We start from the raw sequence: 18,020 nt of genomic DNA on the forward strand, positions 1-18,020 counted from the left end.
GAGGACTCCCGACACGGGTGGGGGCTATTTGTTTGCTTTTACACAAGCAGCTGGGTGCGATTTCACGTTTGAGATATCTGTCTGAAAGCGAAGCATTTATTATCCCAAGTTGTCAGTGAGCCCTATTTCTCTTGAACCCCTCAATGCGAACCGGCGTTGCAGCGTTCTGCAGCAGTAGGGAAAGGAAGAAGAAAAACGTCCTATTTGGCGTCACACGTCACTAGTTTTCACTTAGAAGAAATAGCAGCAGCAGCAGCAGCAGCTCGGTCACATTTGACAAATACGGCTGTTTGAGACAATAACACTTTCCAAATAGCCGAGGCTCCCGCTTATATAAACGAATGGGAGCCCCCCTCTGAAGTGTGACGCGGCTTATTTCTCATATCGTCTCGTGCGTAATAAAAAAAAAAAAAAAGAAAAAGAAAAAAATGACAACAAGTGCTCTCGCCATATAGCTCATTCATCCACCCTGGCTTTCCAAGATGGCTAGGAACTGATGGCCAAATTTACATAGACGTAGCCTATGCTAGAGATGTGTGCCACATCTCAGCATCCAGACCCAGCTTCTTGTTGCACGGGCTCTATATTCAGTCGGTGGCATAGATCAGTCCGCAGACCACACAGGCAACCTTTAAGCCATGGATCAAATCCAGCCCTTCTGGAGCTGCGAATGTAACACAAGGGGACTGCCTCCCTGCTTATACGCGCACACGCCCGACTGTTGGAACAGCGTGAAAGGCGCATGTAATGTATGTTTGCGTGCGCCCGTGCGTATCCACAAACCGTACGTAAGCGTATGTGCTGAGGGAGAGCGGAGGGTGGAGGGGAGAGAGAGAGAGAGAGAGAGAGACAGAGAGAGAGAGATGATTGTGAGAAAGCCCGGATCGCTGTGTAAGCGGATCTCTTTGTGTTGATTTAGGAAGACGTTTGCTGTATATAACGTTCAAGGCTGATAATATCATTGCCTGGCCAGATAAATAAAGCATTGGCCAAAACCATCGGGTCAGCTATCGATCCGCTTTTTCTCCCGGAGCGAGCGAGAAGGCGGGGTGGACAGGAGGAGGGGAGGAGGAAAGAAGAGGAGGGGGAGAAAGGGAAAGAGAGAGAGAGAGAGAGAGACCCCACTCATTAGCATTCCACAGCCATGGACTAAACGCTGACAACTAACAGAGATATCCAGCTCTACACCACTGCATAACCCCCCCACCCCCCACCCCCCTTTGTCTCTCCCCACCCGGCCCTTCATTTCCAGCGGACAGATCTCTCGTCACAGCCAGCGCATTTTTATTTATGCCCTCTTCACTCCTTTTTGCACGAATGGACCCTTGCACAAGAGAGAGAGAAAGGAGGGGAGAAAAAGCCTGTAGTAAAGTAAGGCAGAGAAAGTGGGGGGTGGAGGGTGTGGGGGGGGGGTGATGTTGTAAAAGCTGTGCAGAAGTGACAGCGCTAAGCGCACCGGCTTTGCTTGAGAGAGATACAATTGTGTGTGACGTGACAAAATAGAAGTGGGAGACGTTTAAATTGCGACCCGAGACTTGGATATTTGAGACTGAAAAATAAAGTCTGTGATTAACTAATGTTTTATTTAAAGAATGGAAGGATTTTGAATTTATTTATTTATTTATTTATTTATTTATTTATTTATTTATTTATTTATTTATTTATTAAATTTAACCAAGTGGGGTTATTTATCTACCATTCTCTCGAAATGCAATAAATATGCAATAAATACATAGAAAGCTAAAAAAAAACAAAAAAAAAAACCAACGTAAATTTAAAATATTTAAAACTTGAAAAAAAAATTTAAAATCTTTTTTAACAATTACATTAAAAAACTCAGCCCGAAGTTAACATGTGTAATAAAGAATCTTTCAACGAATTGCTGCAGACAAGCTTCCCTCTCTTCTCTCCTGTTCAGACGATTATATCTTAATATGCGCTGTAGTTTCGCCCAATAATGACAGCTGTTCAGCTGATAGTAACTTCTTTCCAAGTTTTTTTTTTCTTTTCTTTTTTTCCCCTCCCCTCCTTCCCCCACTCGGGCCCCCCTTGGTCTCTGTCTTGCTTTGTTGTTTTAAAATATGCATGTCTCTCTCCGGAATGCCAGTCACGGGTCCAAACTTTGTGTGTCCCAACCTCCCACATGATGAAATGATCCTTTTAAAAGCGAGCTCAATATGTCTCAATCTGCACTCTTCTCCCTCCTCTACCAAAGCCTTCTGGGCTCGGGACGCAACCCAGACACGTACATAAGTGCATGCATATAATAATTAAAGCGCAATTCACTTTGCTGCGGACTTTATTTCTAAGCGCTGAAGAGGAAGACGCGGCTGGATCAAGTCAAGTTCTGTCAGCGACGGACGGATGAAGATTCATGGCAGGAAAAGGGGGGAAAAGTAAGGCTCATCCTGACACTCTGTCTTTCTCTCTCTCTCTTTTTCTGTGTGTGCGTCTGAGTGGGTGGGTGCGTGTGTGTGTGTGTGTGTGTGTGTGTGTGTCTGTCTGTCTGTCCTGTTGGTGTGTGCGTGTGTTCCAGGGGGAGTGGGTGAGAAAGACAGAGGGAAGTGTGAGCGCAAAGGGTATGTGGCTGTATGTTCGGGTGTACGCACGTTTATGTATGTCTGTAAACTCGAGTGTGCAACTTTCTTCTCCTGCTGCCAACCAACCAACAGTTGTTTGCGTGGATGCTGGTGAAGCAAAACCACACTGTATACTAAACAGGAAAGCAGTAAAAAAAAGAAGAAAAAAAATGCCTAGGCTTAAAGAGGAAGAAGTGAACAAGATCCTATTCTTTACCCTTTTCCAGCCCAACTGGAACTTTTAATTTCTTCTGTCAAGAGTGTGAGAGTGTGCCTTAGTCAATATGTAGTAGAGACAAATGCAGAAAACTCGATGATGGTTGCAGATGCAGGAGCAGGCGCTTATGCCAAAACCTGTTGCTTCCTCTGCAAACTTTAACATACAGCGAGCTGCGCAGCGTCGCATCCAGACCACAATCCACCATTTCCAAAAAAAAAAAAAAAAAATGTAAGCACACCGGGAGTCATCCGGTGAGCAGCAGCAAACAAATTGAATTTAATCACTGTGTTCATTTATTAAATTCAGACACGTTTTAATAGACATCCCCAACAGTCTGATTATGTCAACATATGGGAGGGCCGCGCATGCAGCAAGGCCTGGGCTTACATACCTGATAACGCCTGGGCTTTTCAGGCAATATTTACGGCTTTCTCTTTCTAATACTCTCCAGATGGTGTGTGTGCGTGTGTGTGTGTGTGTGTGTGTGTGTGGTGTGACTGTGTGCTGCCACAGCAGTCGGCGAGCTCCTCGATATTTTACTCAGCAGCATTTTGTTGCAATTACATCAACGCCTAGAATTTATTGTTGACCCACTTTCATTGAGTTTTTTCCCTTAAAGAAATCGCATACAATAAAACAGCAACCATATTTAAGCAAAAAATAGCCGTGGGCGTGCGCATGTGTGTGTTTACCTTTATGATAGATAAATAAATAAATGAATAAATTTATTTATTTATATTTGAAAAAATCGGTGCTCTTCAAAACTTCCCACTTCAGGGTTTGATAGATTAATATGTTATATAGACAAAACACACAGGCCGCATTCATGCCTGACCAATCTTTGTTGGTGCCTGTGCGCTTTTTTTCAGCAAGTCACTCAAGCAGAATAATGCGTGAAAAGATATAATCCACTGAGCCCACACCCTATGCAGTCCTCTCCCATATTATCCTCTGACAAAAGATTGGCAAGCTTTTCAGCAGGTATCCAACCTCTGCTCTAAACACAGGCGAGTGACGTTTGTTGGAGATTTGACTAATATACTCATTTAGTTTCTATCTATCTATGTATCTATCTATCTATCTATCTATCTATCTATCTATCTATCTATCTATCTATCTATCTATCTATCTATCTATCTATCTATCTATCTATCTATCTATCTATCTATCTATCTATCTATCTATCTATCTTAAGCTGAAAAAAAACTGTTTAAATTTCATCAATAAAATGAGTGTAATAATTTGCAAACCTTATTTTGGGTACATTTAAATCAGTATTTCTAAGTTGACTTTATGTAAGTTTCACAGCTAAAAGAAACCCAACTACACGCATTCTGAAAATAATAATTTATATAACTTTGCTCATTTTGTTCTTCCGCACATTCTAAAAGGGAAACAAACGGGAGAACTGGTTTTGATTAAGGCATAAACAATTACTGACATGAGAAATACGTTTTCAAATATATTCCAACCAACTGGCATGCAAAGCTTAGACACACCATTTATTGCAATTGAGCACCTCAAGGTTATTAGAAAGATTTACTTTAGCATAAATCTTGTTGTCATATGAGTTTAATCATAACTTACTGAAATGGTAAAAAATTCATTAATTTAAATCTGAAAAATGTGGCATCTGAAGAGCTCAGATGTGACGACCGATTTGCAACGACTGCATCAGGTTTAAGGAGCTCAGTTTGCTAGCACATTTGGCTTTAGAATTAGCATTGCTGCTAACCTATGTCAGACATAAAATGTACTAGATCAGTAATTAAGTGTTCTTTGGTGGAATGGAAACTATTTTCCAGAAAGCCAAAGCTAGGATGTGCTGTTCATCGGCAACAATTACCTCAAGGTTAAAAAGCTGGGCTGCCAGCCGGTTTCTACTTAAGGATTGTACTGTGGCTAAACGAGTGCAGGCCTAAAATGTTACTGAAATACTAATCATTTACCACTGTCTGTCTTTTCATGATAGATTTAGAATCTATTGTGACAAGAAAAGGGAAAGGGAACTATTGAGATGAACAACATTGTTAGTTGTTGGCAATCACAGCTTCATGGTTAAGAAGCAGTTTGCTAGAAAGTTTGCAAGTATAAGCACTCATAAAATTTGTTGTCATAATATTTTTCTGACATGCTAATGAACATTTTAAAATGTAATGTTAATAAACTGTTGAGCTGTAAAATCCTCTCCCTGCCAATGGCTGCCTCAGAGTTACAGATCTCGGTGTTCTTGCACTTTTTAGTTGACATTGCCATTGCTGAACTAGTGACAGCTGGATACGAACTTGAATTCTAGCTCTGCAATATAATCCTTACCAAGCACTAATACTACAACAGCTTCTACATTTTACGAAGACGCTATGCATTTTAATACTGAACCCATGTACACTATCCTCCTCACTGCCCTCTGAAGCTCAAATAAATGGCAAACTCTGTTGAAAATAGTTCATTTGGATTTGTTATTTAACTAAAGGAGCTAGCCAGTATTAGACTTACAAACTTATGTGTTTCATCAGTCATTAAAACTTATTTAATAGTTGACATGTGATACTCCTAAGAGTTCATTTTTATAGTGTATGATAAACCAGAGTGGATCATTGCAATACATCTCTCATATATGCCTCAGTGTGCCTGACAGTGGTAAGGTTTCCCTCTGATCCCCTGTACCTGGATCTTTCCCCCTCTCTGTTTCTCTCCAGCTCCCAGCCACCTCAGAGGACACGTTGATAAATATGTGTCTTTTTTCCCCATCTTACTCAGCGCCATCCATCAAATTTGCGTGTCCATGTTACGCTTCTGCGCTTGAGGGAAGCAGGAAGAGGATGCCAGCAGGCGCTCAGAGAAACACACTCTAAAAGGCGTCAACAAGAAAGGTGTTGTTCTCCATATGAAGACAGAATAATTACCGTGGTGAGAATTGTCCTAACCCAGGCCATATCAGGGGTTGATACTCTGGAAAATGTTTGCACAGGCTTTTTGCTGTGCTTACGTATGTCAATAACTTCTTTACGCCCGACATGATGCGTTTTGATTGATAGGTGGAGCGCATTTTTATTCTCACTATTATTATTATTAATAATAATAATATTACTTCAGGCTCGGCCAGCGCTTGGAACATTCTACCTAAGACCCCCTCACCCTGTGGTTGCAGACTCCTTTGTGGCCCCACATACCGCCGCTGTGATTATAGAAGTGCCTCCTCTTCCCTAGTTAAAGAAGCAAAGCTCTAATCTAGCTTCTGTGTCGCCCCCCAAAGCCAGCGTGCGCTATAGTTGAAAATGTGCGTACGGGAAGAATGAGTGGGGGTCGGTCTGAGCGAGAGAAGACGGGAAGAGGAGGGTGAGAGACAGAGAGAGAGAGAGAGAGAGAGAGAGGAGGGAGGGGGGTTATAACGGAGTGGCCCTTTCCCTCGTTTGAGTGACACGACCCCTCTCTCCTCTTCAAAGGCCACGCAGAAATAAACGCATCTCATTTGAATGCCGATTTTGTTTTCCTCGGTGGTATTTTACAGCCGAGATTTCTCCAATAGGAATGTGTATTTTATTTTCCTCCCCCTTCCTCAGTGCAATATATTGAATCTGGCTGGTTCGGGTGGCAGCGGATTCAATATACCCATCTCTCCACATGAAGCATTCTGCAGCCAGTGTGGTATTTTGCCCATCAACAACATACCCCCCCTCCCTGCCCCCTCCCCGCCGTACACACACTCGCACCCCACCCTGTCCAAATTCATTTGCATCCGCTGATGATATCAGTAAAGAATTACTGGCACCGTATGAGGCAGTCTAGCTGGGGGAGGGCGTGGAGGGGGTGAAGAGAAGGCTTATTTGGATAAAACTGGACCGCAGAGTGGACACGGCCCTAAAGGTCAGTCGCCCATTCATGTCAAGGTGGCAGGGGGTTGGTTGGTGTGTATGTGTGTGTGTTGTGGAACAGAGGGAGGGACGGTAGGGGAAAGGGGGGGGGGGGGGGGGGGGGGGTAAAAGAGGCTTATTTGAAAGCGGGCGTATATTTGAGGCAATGGGAATGAAAAGAAGTGGTCCACAAAGCTCGTCATACTTCAAATACGCCCCGTCACATCTTCACTCTTTCTCCTTTTCCACGACGGCAGGCGAGTATGGTCATATAAACCTCGGGTCTCTGTGCCTGGGAGCAGGCCTGCAGAGAGCACAGCAGCGAAACACAACATGTGGACCAGAGGAGGGGGATCACAGAGGTCTGTGACTGCACGCACAGAAAAAAAGGGGTTCTTCTTTAATGCCTCTGTTTGCTTTGTATGCGAAATGAATTAAAATGAGGAGTTCCCATTGAAAGCTGCTCATTTCCCCTTACAGGGCTTTTTCTTAACAACATCATAATATACAGAGATAGAAAACGTTTGTAAGGTGATGCTATATGCCCCTAATCTGATGCAGCAGCCCTATAATTCTCTGACCACTAGATTCTGCGCTAAAAAAATTTCAGATGGCGCAAAATTTCAAGGATTTACTTCTAAATCTTGCTTCTATAAGAAGCAGAATATGACTATATCTGTGATGATAAAAAAAAAACCGAGAGCTAAATGTTTTACATATTTTTAATGAGAATGATCCAATTTTGGTCAGATTTCAAGATGTATTTCTAAAGTAATAAATCACCAATAACCTGAAGCCAATTTCGCCATTAACACAAAGCAGAACCTATAACATAATCATAAAAAATATAAAAAACCTACATCAATATTGTCCTCCTGTATTTAATAAATTAATAAAATATTACCCTTATGGTGGCCTATTCTGCAATCTACTTCTCATAGTTGGGGTTTGTGTCCACGATGTGCACACACAAGCTCTCTCGCACATTTAAATGCATTTGTCAGTGCAATGTTATGTGTACATAATAAAATTAAGCTGCATGGCAGCACACGGATTACTAATTTGTTTGTAATAATTACTTTTGAACCTCTGCTATAAGTGTGTCCAGGCGGTCTGAACTTGATTTTCAACCAGAAACAAACAAGAAAACTTTTGTGCATAAATAAAGCGCACAAAGAAACAAAAGGAGGCATTTTGCCTTTACTTATTAGTTTAACGGCAAAGCTGATTGGCCGCAATTTGTGCTGATTCAGTGTGAAAAGGTGAAATATGTTGGGGTGTTTTTATATACATAGTCTGGATAATTTCTAAGCATTTTATCTGCACCTGAAATATTAGTTCAGCTTTTAAACGACCCGCGTCTCTTGCGCGTATTTTACGCAGCTGATTCCTAACATTTCCAGTCCATCATAGCCTCAGATGAACATTGATACTGAGGCTCCTCTGTTTCAATTGAGCTTTGATCATTTCAGATAGACAACCCTGCATTGATCGTTGCGCTATTACAGCTCATGTCCCTCCATCCCTCGCGTCCTTGCTTTCACCACTATCATTCTTAGAGTTCCTCCTTGTTATTATCATTATTATTTGTAGCAGTTGCAGTCGCAGGATTGCTTCTGCTGCATGCGTCTTTCAGAGTGCCACTGCTGTTATTGGACCATCATTACCTGCAATGATGGCTATGGAGAATAAGACTGAGCTGTGTTTGTATATGAAGCAAATGAGCGCGGTGAAGATGATAAGAGGGGATTATACGACGTGTGAGTGAGGAGAGGGTCAGAGCCACTGTTTTTATTTTATTTACTTCTTCTTTAATTGACCAGAACTTGCTGATTGGCACCAGTGGAGTATCTATTCTTTAAGAGAAAAAAAAAGACTTACAACTACACACTATGCAGAGGATATAATGTTTGCCTATAGCACAAATGCAAATACTGAAGTAAGTGATGGCATTGATCGAGTTTTGTTAAGGGAGTCAGCTGCACTTATGTAAATCACTCACTTTTCTATTTAGATTGTTTTAGCTTTGAACCCTGATCTGACTATTATATATATATATATATATATTCCTATACTGACTTCTCACTTGAGCTTCAGTGTAAATATTAAACACACACACTTTTTAACTGATCAGCCACTTGGAGTCAGGAAAGGGATCAGAGTTTTGCACAGCAGAATCTGCGATGTCTCCATGATTTGGATTTAAAAAGTTTCGAGTGTCTGAAAAGCGCTAAACCCCGGTGTTTTGTCGTCGCGCTCCTCCTGCGCCGTGTGCGTAAAATAGGCAGCCTCCTGCTCAGACCCGACCCCTCGGAGATGTCTGTGATTGTTTCTACCTCGCTTTGCTAGATGGCGCTCTGCGTCGTGGGACCCTCCAATACAAGAACCGCCCCACAGTCTCTCTCTTTCTCTTACGCTGTGCTCTCTGAGCCACAGTCCCCGGCGCAGCAGAGCACCTTCCCCATTTTTCTTTTCTTTTTTTTTTTTAAACCAGGGGTTTCCACAGCTTCAGCAGACTGTTACATGATTTTAAGGTGGCGATTTTTACACTCTTTTCAAATGACATTATCCAACGGAGACATATATTTTGATTTGTTTTGTTAAGCACTGGAAAGACATTAATCGATGAGCGAGGAGTTGGACATTAATTTGTTCTGCAAACTCACAGCAGTCAGATTGTCATACAGTGTTTGAGCGTTTTATATATTTTTTTATAAATGCAGACTTGCTGAACTACTTATTGTATATTTTATTTACAATTAAATTAGATTTTATTAAAAATATCTATATTTTTATTGTAATAATCCTACTACTGCTGCTACTATTGCTAATAATAATAATAATAATAATAACAATAATATTAATAATAACGATAACAAAAAGAGGAAAAATGAGAAGAAGTGGTGAAAAGGGTAATAACACGAGGAAGAGATGCATTACATTTTACGCTTTAAATCTCTTGATTATGGCGGCACAGTGTTTTGTTGGAAAACGTATCATGAAAAAATGTAACATAGCCTTAACTTCGAAAAAAAAAAATACAATTAACGAATGTTTTTTGGGGAAAAAAATATTTGTTTATGTTCCAGAAGTTTTTTTTTCTTTCTTTTTTTAGCCGCGTTTTTTCTCGATTATCTGTCCCAACAAAATACCTATCAGATAAATAAATAAATAAATAAATAAATAAATAAATAAATAAATAAATAAATAGCAATCTTCCCTCTCTTCTATGATGTGCTACTGCAGTTACACTTTCACTAAATAGCGGCTCGTCGTTGTGTTGACGTTGATGAATGTGTTGGAGACTCTGAGAGCCTTTTACAGCTGTCTTAAAACGCGCCGTGGCCCCACAGAGCAGCCGCAGACAGATCAGGTGCGGTGCGGGAGCCTTTTCTACACAGCAGTCTGTGACAAAGAAACACACACTAAGGGAAAGGGTCTTTTTATTCTCTCTCTCTTTCTCAGTTATTTTATTTGTTATTCTTTTTGGAAAGACTACGTGAATATTTTATTCCTAAATAGAGTTTGCGCGCCATTTTCCCCCCGAAATTCCAAATTTTTAAGAGGGCACATTGACGGATATTGTGAGGGATGTGTAATTATTTTGAGTAAAAAAAAAAAAATGGTGGTAATAAATATTTATTTCCTTTAAAAATATTAATTTGTTCAGCTTACAAAAAAAATCAAACATCTCCCATTCTTACTGTGTCTTTGTTCCTCGCATGAAGAGGTGGAAAATAAAACTGCGTATACGTGAGGTCAACTGAGTCATTCTTTTTTCAAATGCCGCATTATTTTTTTATTTTTTTTCTATATCACATCAACTGTAAACAGCATATCTATGACAGATTGCCGAGAAAACAACCTTTTATTAACCGCACTGATCAGATCTCTCATAACAAATAGACGAGGGAAGCACGCTGACTGGAATCCTGTGGACTCAGAGAACCAAATCGTACCTCCTAGAGTTTGCAGTGCAGCCACATGCAAGGTTTCACTTTTGATTAAGCTGCATTATCAGATTGTTCCTGACCCTCTCTCCCGCCCCCCTTTCACAGTCACACTTGCTCGCTCCTCTGCTGTAACCTGGGTGGTTTGGCACAGCAGGTTCGCTTGTATACAGTAGGAGAGGGGGCCTCTCCACCTGCAGCTTCCCCCCCAGCCAGGTATCACCTCATTCCTTGCTAAAGCCCACATCTCACTCCCTTCTTGCTGTCCGCATGAGTTACCTTGGAGCACATTATTATTATTTTTCCTCAAACAATGTGCAAGGACCCTGTCATCCATTTTTGAGTGTTTGGGGGAGAGAGAGAGAGAGAGAGAGAGAGAGAGAGAGAGAGAGAGAGAGAGAAAGGGGGTTTTCCTTGGTATTTGTTTTCCTCGACTTAACAAGCCATCATCCCAGACATGCATATACACCGAATTGGAAATGGCTTGAAGATCCCGCAGGCAAAAGGGTGGACTGCAGGTTCAATTAAGGTAGAATAATGCATGGGGATAAAGCATAAGATGACCTCGATTGAAATTGATCAGAAGGAACTGTAACAAAAGAGGAGGGGAGGAGAGGGGGGGATATCTTCTTTTCTTTGTTTTGACTTCCTGTTGTATCTTCAACCAATCCAGATTATTTTCAGGCCACAGGAGCAGCGCCGGTCCAGAAGGCAGCAAGTTCGACTAAAATCCCCTTCGTATCATTCACATGTAGCATGATAGATTGAAAAGTAAGAGTGGCCCAATCTATCACATGAGATGACTTTACAACTACCTGTGAAACACTTTCCGTGATTTACAGTATAAAATGATCATGTTTGGGATAAAGTGTTTAAAATTGATTAAAAGGAATGTCTAAAAGCTGCTTTATGACTGTAACTTTTTGAGGTAACAGTGGCTGACCAGAAGACAGAGAACAGTTTATTATCATTTTCATTAGTTTGAAATTATTTCTGCGTGTGGAATGGAGGAATTTACGTATAAAAACGTCAAATTAATTTGAAACAAAAATACTCATTGAATATTTTTAACAGTTTGACCTCTTTGATTTTAGATTTCAAGAATAAAACATTTTTATTTTCCTTACTTGAGGATGAAATCTACTTTTTTTTTTTTTTTAAATCCGATTGTGGCTTCAACTCCTCTCAGGGTTTGGAGTCCTGTTGCTTAGCTCGCTAATACCTCGGGCTGTCTACGCAAGACTGCCTAGATTTTTTTTCTGGAAATAATCCTAACGCCCGAATATAACGCTAAAAGAATCCCATGTCTAGACTAATTCACTCATTTTTTTGACGTTTATTTCTTTCTTCTCTTAATCGAATTTGCCAAATTTAAGCTGCTGGATTTTGGAGCCGTTAAGCAGCCATTTTGGTTCAAATCCCCCTGGAATGACAGAGAATAAGAAAAGGTTTGTCATAAATTCTTAAGTAGAAAGCAAGATATTTCACCGCCACATTGGGGATTTTAACGAATTAAAATATCTCACTGCTCGGCTGCGATAATAGTAGTTAAAAAAGAAAGAGAAGAAGAAGAAAAAGAAAGGTATGGGATTGAGGCGCACGCTTGTTAAGTAACTTGCTGTCAGTATAGTTAGCAGAGCTCTGATATGGACGGTGGCTGCAGAGCCTCATCTCTTGGGGTTTTAATTAACAAGCTGTCTCAAAGCTGTAGAGCTCCATCAAACAGCCCCCCACCTCCTCCACACCACTCCTCCCAATAGCAAATCCTCCTCCCCGTCACTGCCTTGGGCTCTCTTTCAAACTTTTTTTTTTTTCTTTTTTCCCTTTTATATCAACTTGTTACCAAAGCATCCACCAGCTGATGGGGTGCAACTGTACACCGAGCCGGTCTGCGGGATGTAAAACTGCTCGCGGTCGGCGTCTATTTGCGCGCACTGATGCACGTTCGGTGCCGCAGACGTCCACCTACTGTATGTATTCTGTTGGGTTTGACTTGGAGCCTGAAGGACGGCATGGCGAACTGTTGCTATTTTCTTGCAGCTCCTCTGGTGGATTTCGTAGTCTGTGACTCTTCAGGCTGCTTGACAAATGTTAGATCCCCCCCCCCTCTCTCTCCAAACCCCCCACCTTCTCCCACCCAACCATCTCCAACCTGCAAAACGTGGGAGAATTTTTTGAGAATACTTCAAAGAATTCAAATTGCAAAAGTTGTTTCAAAGGAAACAAAAACATAGACCTTTTTTGATGCTGAAACATAAGAATATATTACCGAATTGGAAACACAAATGAGAATTATGTTTTACTTTCTAAAACGTTTGTGTGTGTGTGTGAGTGTGTGCTGCTTTTGCGCTATTTCCAATCTGAAACCTTTTCCTACCACCAGACCGAGCCAAGGATTATACAGCAGAAATAGCTGAAGGGTCCCTACCAATCAGCAAAACCCTTATATCTCTTTTTAAATCGTCCCTGCTCGTTTATGTGCATGTTGTGCATATAATACTCACAAGTTTCATGATCTGGCTATGCCATTAAATAAACAGCATTAACTACATTTTTGTGGCAGGTGTGTGACTCCAGACACAAGCAGAAGAAATGTTTCAATCATTAAACTAGTTAATATAACTGTAAACTACATCAATGATTTTCTCTGTGATTACATGCCAGGTTTTTCTAAATCCTAAAAATATATATATTTTTAAAATGACAGAATTTACTTTTAAAAAAATAACAGAGTTACTTCCACGTAGCTCTATGGCAATCTTGATGGCCTCCTGCTAAGTGGCCTGAAGCAGGACCTATGTTTGCATATGCTTTGGGCCTGCTCTGACAGCAATATACTCAAAATTCAAAGTTATTATGAACACTTTGTATCTTACACTTTAATGCTTAAATAAAAAAACCCTCCACATTAGATTTTCACATTTTATGCTATGTTTTTTTCTTCTTTATATTGTTTTATTTTCTGACTGTGATCCCGTCTCTTTACCTGGAAGCATATCATTATGCTAAAAAAAAAAAGGTGGAATCAAAGTAAAACAATGAAGTTTGAGCTGACAATAAAATATCAAACAATTTGATGGAGGTTGCAGGGAAGACTTTAAAGGATGAAACAGAGTCTTTGTTGAAATGTGGCTGGTTTTGCAGAGGCAGCTGGCACAGCAGCGAGCACACACCGCCAGCCTGCTCCTCTCGGTTTACAGCGGAGTCAAAGAGTGTAAGCTCTTGCCTCAGCGAATATTTGCCTTTCCTCTCTCTCTCTCTTTCTCTCTCTCTCAGCTTGCAGCAAACTTGTTGGGCTCCCACCGTGGCCCAGAGGAGGGGGGTGGTGGGGGGTAATTTGATAGCCAGGCAAGGTCAAGACAGTGCGCTGTCCATGGTGCTGCGGCGGGGCCGCCCTGGACGTTATCATCAAATTAGACGGGACAAGTTTCAAATCGATGCCACCCTCGGACGTCTGGAGACCGCCAGCAGTCGGAGTTAAAGTCCTAACAAGTCCCCCCTGACAGGTCAACACCTCAGCACAAACACACACCTCTGAAGCAGCAGCCCCGCAGGTCAGCAGAGCTGTGTTGGCGAGATAAGCGCCAATCCCACTGAAGGCTCTGAGTGAAATATAGCTGCAGGTTTGCTGTTATTCTGCAGGCGGTGCATGGGAATCGGACAGGATGGGGTGAGATAGAGTTAAGATATCCTCTCCCTCTCCCCCCTCACACACTCTCATAAAGTTCTCGTGTGTCGATTTATCTGACCTCGTCTTTATTTATTTATGCCTGTGAGGATTAGCAAGTAGCCCCGATAAAAACAGACGCCATCGGTTCGTCTAAAACACGCGAGAATGGAAAAACACAACAACAGCTACACTGTGGAGAAAGTTTGTTACTGTCAGTGAAGTTATTAGAAGATTAACTGAGTCAAATATTTAAGTTTTCACTAAGTCAACTCAACATGATTTAGCTATTAACTGTGAACTTTAAATTTAAAAACTATAAATTAGAGAACTAAAACAGAAATAACGTCTGAATTATCATATTAAGCATAGACGCGACATGAACTGGTCCAGTTTTATTACACGAGGAAGTGATGTGAATTTATTTTTAAGTTTGTACAAATTTAAATATAGTTAATGTTGACAGTTGGTGCTTCAAATTAAATTCTTATTTTTTAACACCTATGTCCAAGCTACCATAGATGTCTTTTAAAAGGTTTGTGGCCTGTGTGTTAAATTTGACAACTTTTATGTTGTGACTTTTCCAGCTAATTTTGCAGTATCTGAAACAAACACATTTTCTAAGGAAAGATTTTATTCTCTGTAGAAAATTGTGATTTTACAAAATACTTTCTGAAGCAACAAAAGGGAAAATCAAACTCTTTTTGTTTCCAAGATGACGCAGGGAAAACAAAACGTACTTTTGGTTTAAATCAACTCAATGAGACCTTTAGTTTAAGAGATGTCATTATGAGTCCTTATTCTGATGTACTGTTAATTATAAAAATGTCAAAATGTGATTCGTTGGAGATGTGCTTCCTCTTGCTTTTTAGGAAAGACTTTCCTCAATGTTCTTGCTTGTAATTTAAACATTGTACACCGTCTCCAAACACTTTGGACGTTAATTAGCTTAGATACACGTTTTTATTTAGTCTAATATTGATTCTATACAAACATTACAACTTATAATTTTCATCTGCACACATTTTTTTGTTGTTTTAGAAAATCATTTTGCCTGCACTTACACACAGAATTTGACCCATACCGCATTTTAAAAAAAAACAAACCAAAATGTCAATATAATCCAACTCTTGTGTTTCTTCACAACTTCTCGTGTTCTGCACAGACTCACTGTGCAGTGAATGGCTGTGAGGTGACGCATCTCTCCACACTTTTTGAGCCACAAAACTGAAAAGTTCAACAGGATCTGGCAGTGCATTGTGAGAGAACCGCGCCATTGGGATCAGGATGTATTCGTAACCGATCAGAAGTGTGTTCGAGTTGAGAGGAGAGCGCGGAGGATCTCGGAGAGGGCACTGATTAGAGATGCTGCCAATCTGTCACTCCCTGACAGCTCTAGCTGCGGGGATAAACAGCAATAAAGTGGAGCTGGCCGCTCGTTAACTTCACACACAGAAAGCCTCGCCACCGGAGGAGCAGGTAAATTCACTCAACTCCCCCCACCTCCTCCTCCTCCTCCTCCTCCTCTCTCCGCCTATCATCGCCTCGGTTCCTGTTCTTTTCCCTCCGTCAAACTCGTCCCCTTTTCATCCTCCCCTGCTGACTCAGGTAGCGAACACAATGAGGACGAGGAAGAAAAGCCATTCAAAGCCCGAGAAGAGGGCAGAAGCGTTATATTCCTGAACGGCTGATAAAGAAGTTCAATAGATGGGAGGAGAGTCAATAAGCCGTCGGGATGGAGAGGAGGAGGTGAGGCATCACAGCGGCGGGATCCAAACAAGCTTCGCCCCCCCCCCCCCCCCCCCCTTTAATAACACAACCGTATTAACCACGCAGATTCGAAACGAACCCGGATCCACTTGAAGAACCATGAAATACACGTCAAGAAACATCCACCTGCCAAATCCCACCACCTACAGCCCCTCCGAGCTCACCCCCCTCCCCTCCCCTCCCCTCTCCTCTCCTCAGCCTGGGCTGTCTGTCATGGTGTGGCCCCGGCTAATTTGAGTTCATTGGATGGCAATAACTTCATTTAGAGCTCCATCTCTCTCTCTCTTTTTTTCTTTTCTTTTTGAGGGGCTGGATGTAATGAGGATGCAGGCAGGGCGCAGCCAGTGAAAGGCCGCTCCCTCAGTAATAATAACTCGCGGATCTTCTTCTTCTTTACCCCACGCACCGCCCGTGTTTATCCTCGGAGGGCTGCGTGCACATGATGAAACTCATCTATAATGTGTGATTTAATATCGCCTCGCGCTCCCTTCCTTTCTAACATTTAAACCCAAAAGAGAGGAGACGGCGCGTGTGTGGACGAGAGTAGGAGTTTCACTAAAAAAAAGAAAAAAAAAAGTAGTTGTTGCTTAGTTTTCATTGTTTTTGTTTTTTATTATTATTTTAGGCTACAATAGACATCGTATCTATGGCGAATTCAATTTTTCCAGTTCCTTTAAAACCGTAGAGTTAAGTAACATTTTCGTACTCAAAGTATTTTTTTTTATATTTAATTCTCACTTAGATTTCCAAAAACAACACAGAAAAGACTAAATCTAACCAAAATCATCGACTTATCCCGACACCATGAGAGACATAAATACAGTTAAAAAACAAACAAACAAGCAAACAAAACAATAAGAAGTATTATGCGGCTGGGAATTTGTTAAAAAGTAGATTTATTTATTTATTTGTTTAATTTTTTTTTTTTTTTTACAGTGTGAAAGAAGGCCTTTTTCTTCCGCTACCGTCTGATCGATATCTCCCCATCTCCGAAGATATATTGACTCAGGGAGAGTTATACTTAACGGATTTGTGGGAATGCCTAATTATTTCGTTGCTATAACGCGCATTAAAAATATTGCTTCATACAAAACTGACCGTCTGCGATTTTTTAATCATAAAAAAATAAGAGAATGCACGAGGGTGATATTTGCTGATCAATAAAAAGCATCTTTCTAGGACTATTATCATTAATACTTCAATGAAGAACGTGTTAGAGGAAAGACTGGGCAAAGTTTGTATGTGTTTATATAAAACGTTTATGTATATGTTTACATATTGTGCTGGCGATCTTAATTTGGCAACAGTTTTAAGCAGCTTCATTACCTCGCTTTTACGTATTTTATTGTTATAATAATAATAAATATATTATTATATTATATATAAGTCGCTTTGTATATAATTTTGTCTTACTCTGTATAATGCTATAACTAAATAATAAAATAATTCATAAAAACAATGATACTGAAAATTAATTGCATATCTCGCCACTCTTGATCCTTTAAAGTTTTGTTATATTTGCATCATGTTGATACCGTTTCTGTGGTAAATCGATAGAGTCAGGACTTCCGATCGAACTTTTTTTTTTTTTTTGAGTTTATTAAATCAATCAACTAAGACACATTGAGAGGAAATTTTGTTTTTCCTTGCAGCTAATTACAGCACTGTTCATTTAATATAGTTTGTGCATGTTTATACAACAAAACAAAACAAAAACAACACAAGAACAATTTTAATTGAAATACTTTCTCTCGAATAATAAGCAGTTTCAGGTATTATTCAATCACAGTCTAACGGAACCGACCACTTTTCCTCTGCAAGGCATCGGTGGCCAGTTAAAACACCACCAAGCTGTTTTCTCCCTTCAGCCTTTTTACTTGGTTCATCAGAGGAGTTAAACCCCGAAAACTTGAAAGTCGGTGCCCTTTCTTGAAATGTATTCCGTTTCACTGTGGGGATGTGTACGCGTTTTTTTTTTTT

General features: G+C 40.7%; 1 long non-coding RNA gene across 1 annotated transcript in view; it reads left to right on the forward strand.

Annotated features, from left to right (window-relative positions):
* The first annotated feature begins 1,779 nt into the window (after nucleotides 1–1,779).
* The window catches only part of LOC116729117 (uncharacterized), a 31,658-nt gene continuing 15,417 nt past the window's right edge, over nucleotides 1,780–18,020 (forward strand). The window contains exon 1 of the long non-coding RNA XR_004341074.1: nucleotides 1,780–2,396. This is a non-coding gene — a long non-coding RNA (uncharacterized LOC116729117). The remainder of the gene's footprint in view (nucleotides 2,397–18,020) is intronic.

The sequence above is a fragment of the Xiphophorus hellerii genome, chromosome 12 (assembly GCF_003331165.1).
Source record: "Xiphophorus hellerii strain 12219 chromosome 12, Xiphophorus_hellerii-4.1, whole genome shotgun sequence".
NCBI classification, from domain to species: domain Eukaryota; kingdom Metazoa; phylum Chordata; class Actinopteri; order Cyprinodontiformes; family Poeciliidae; genus Xiphophorus; species Xiphophorus hellerii.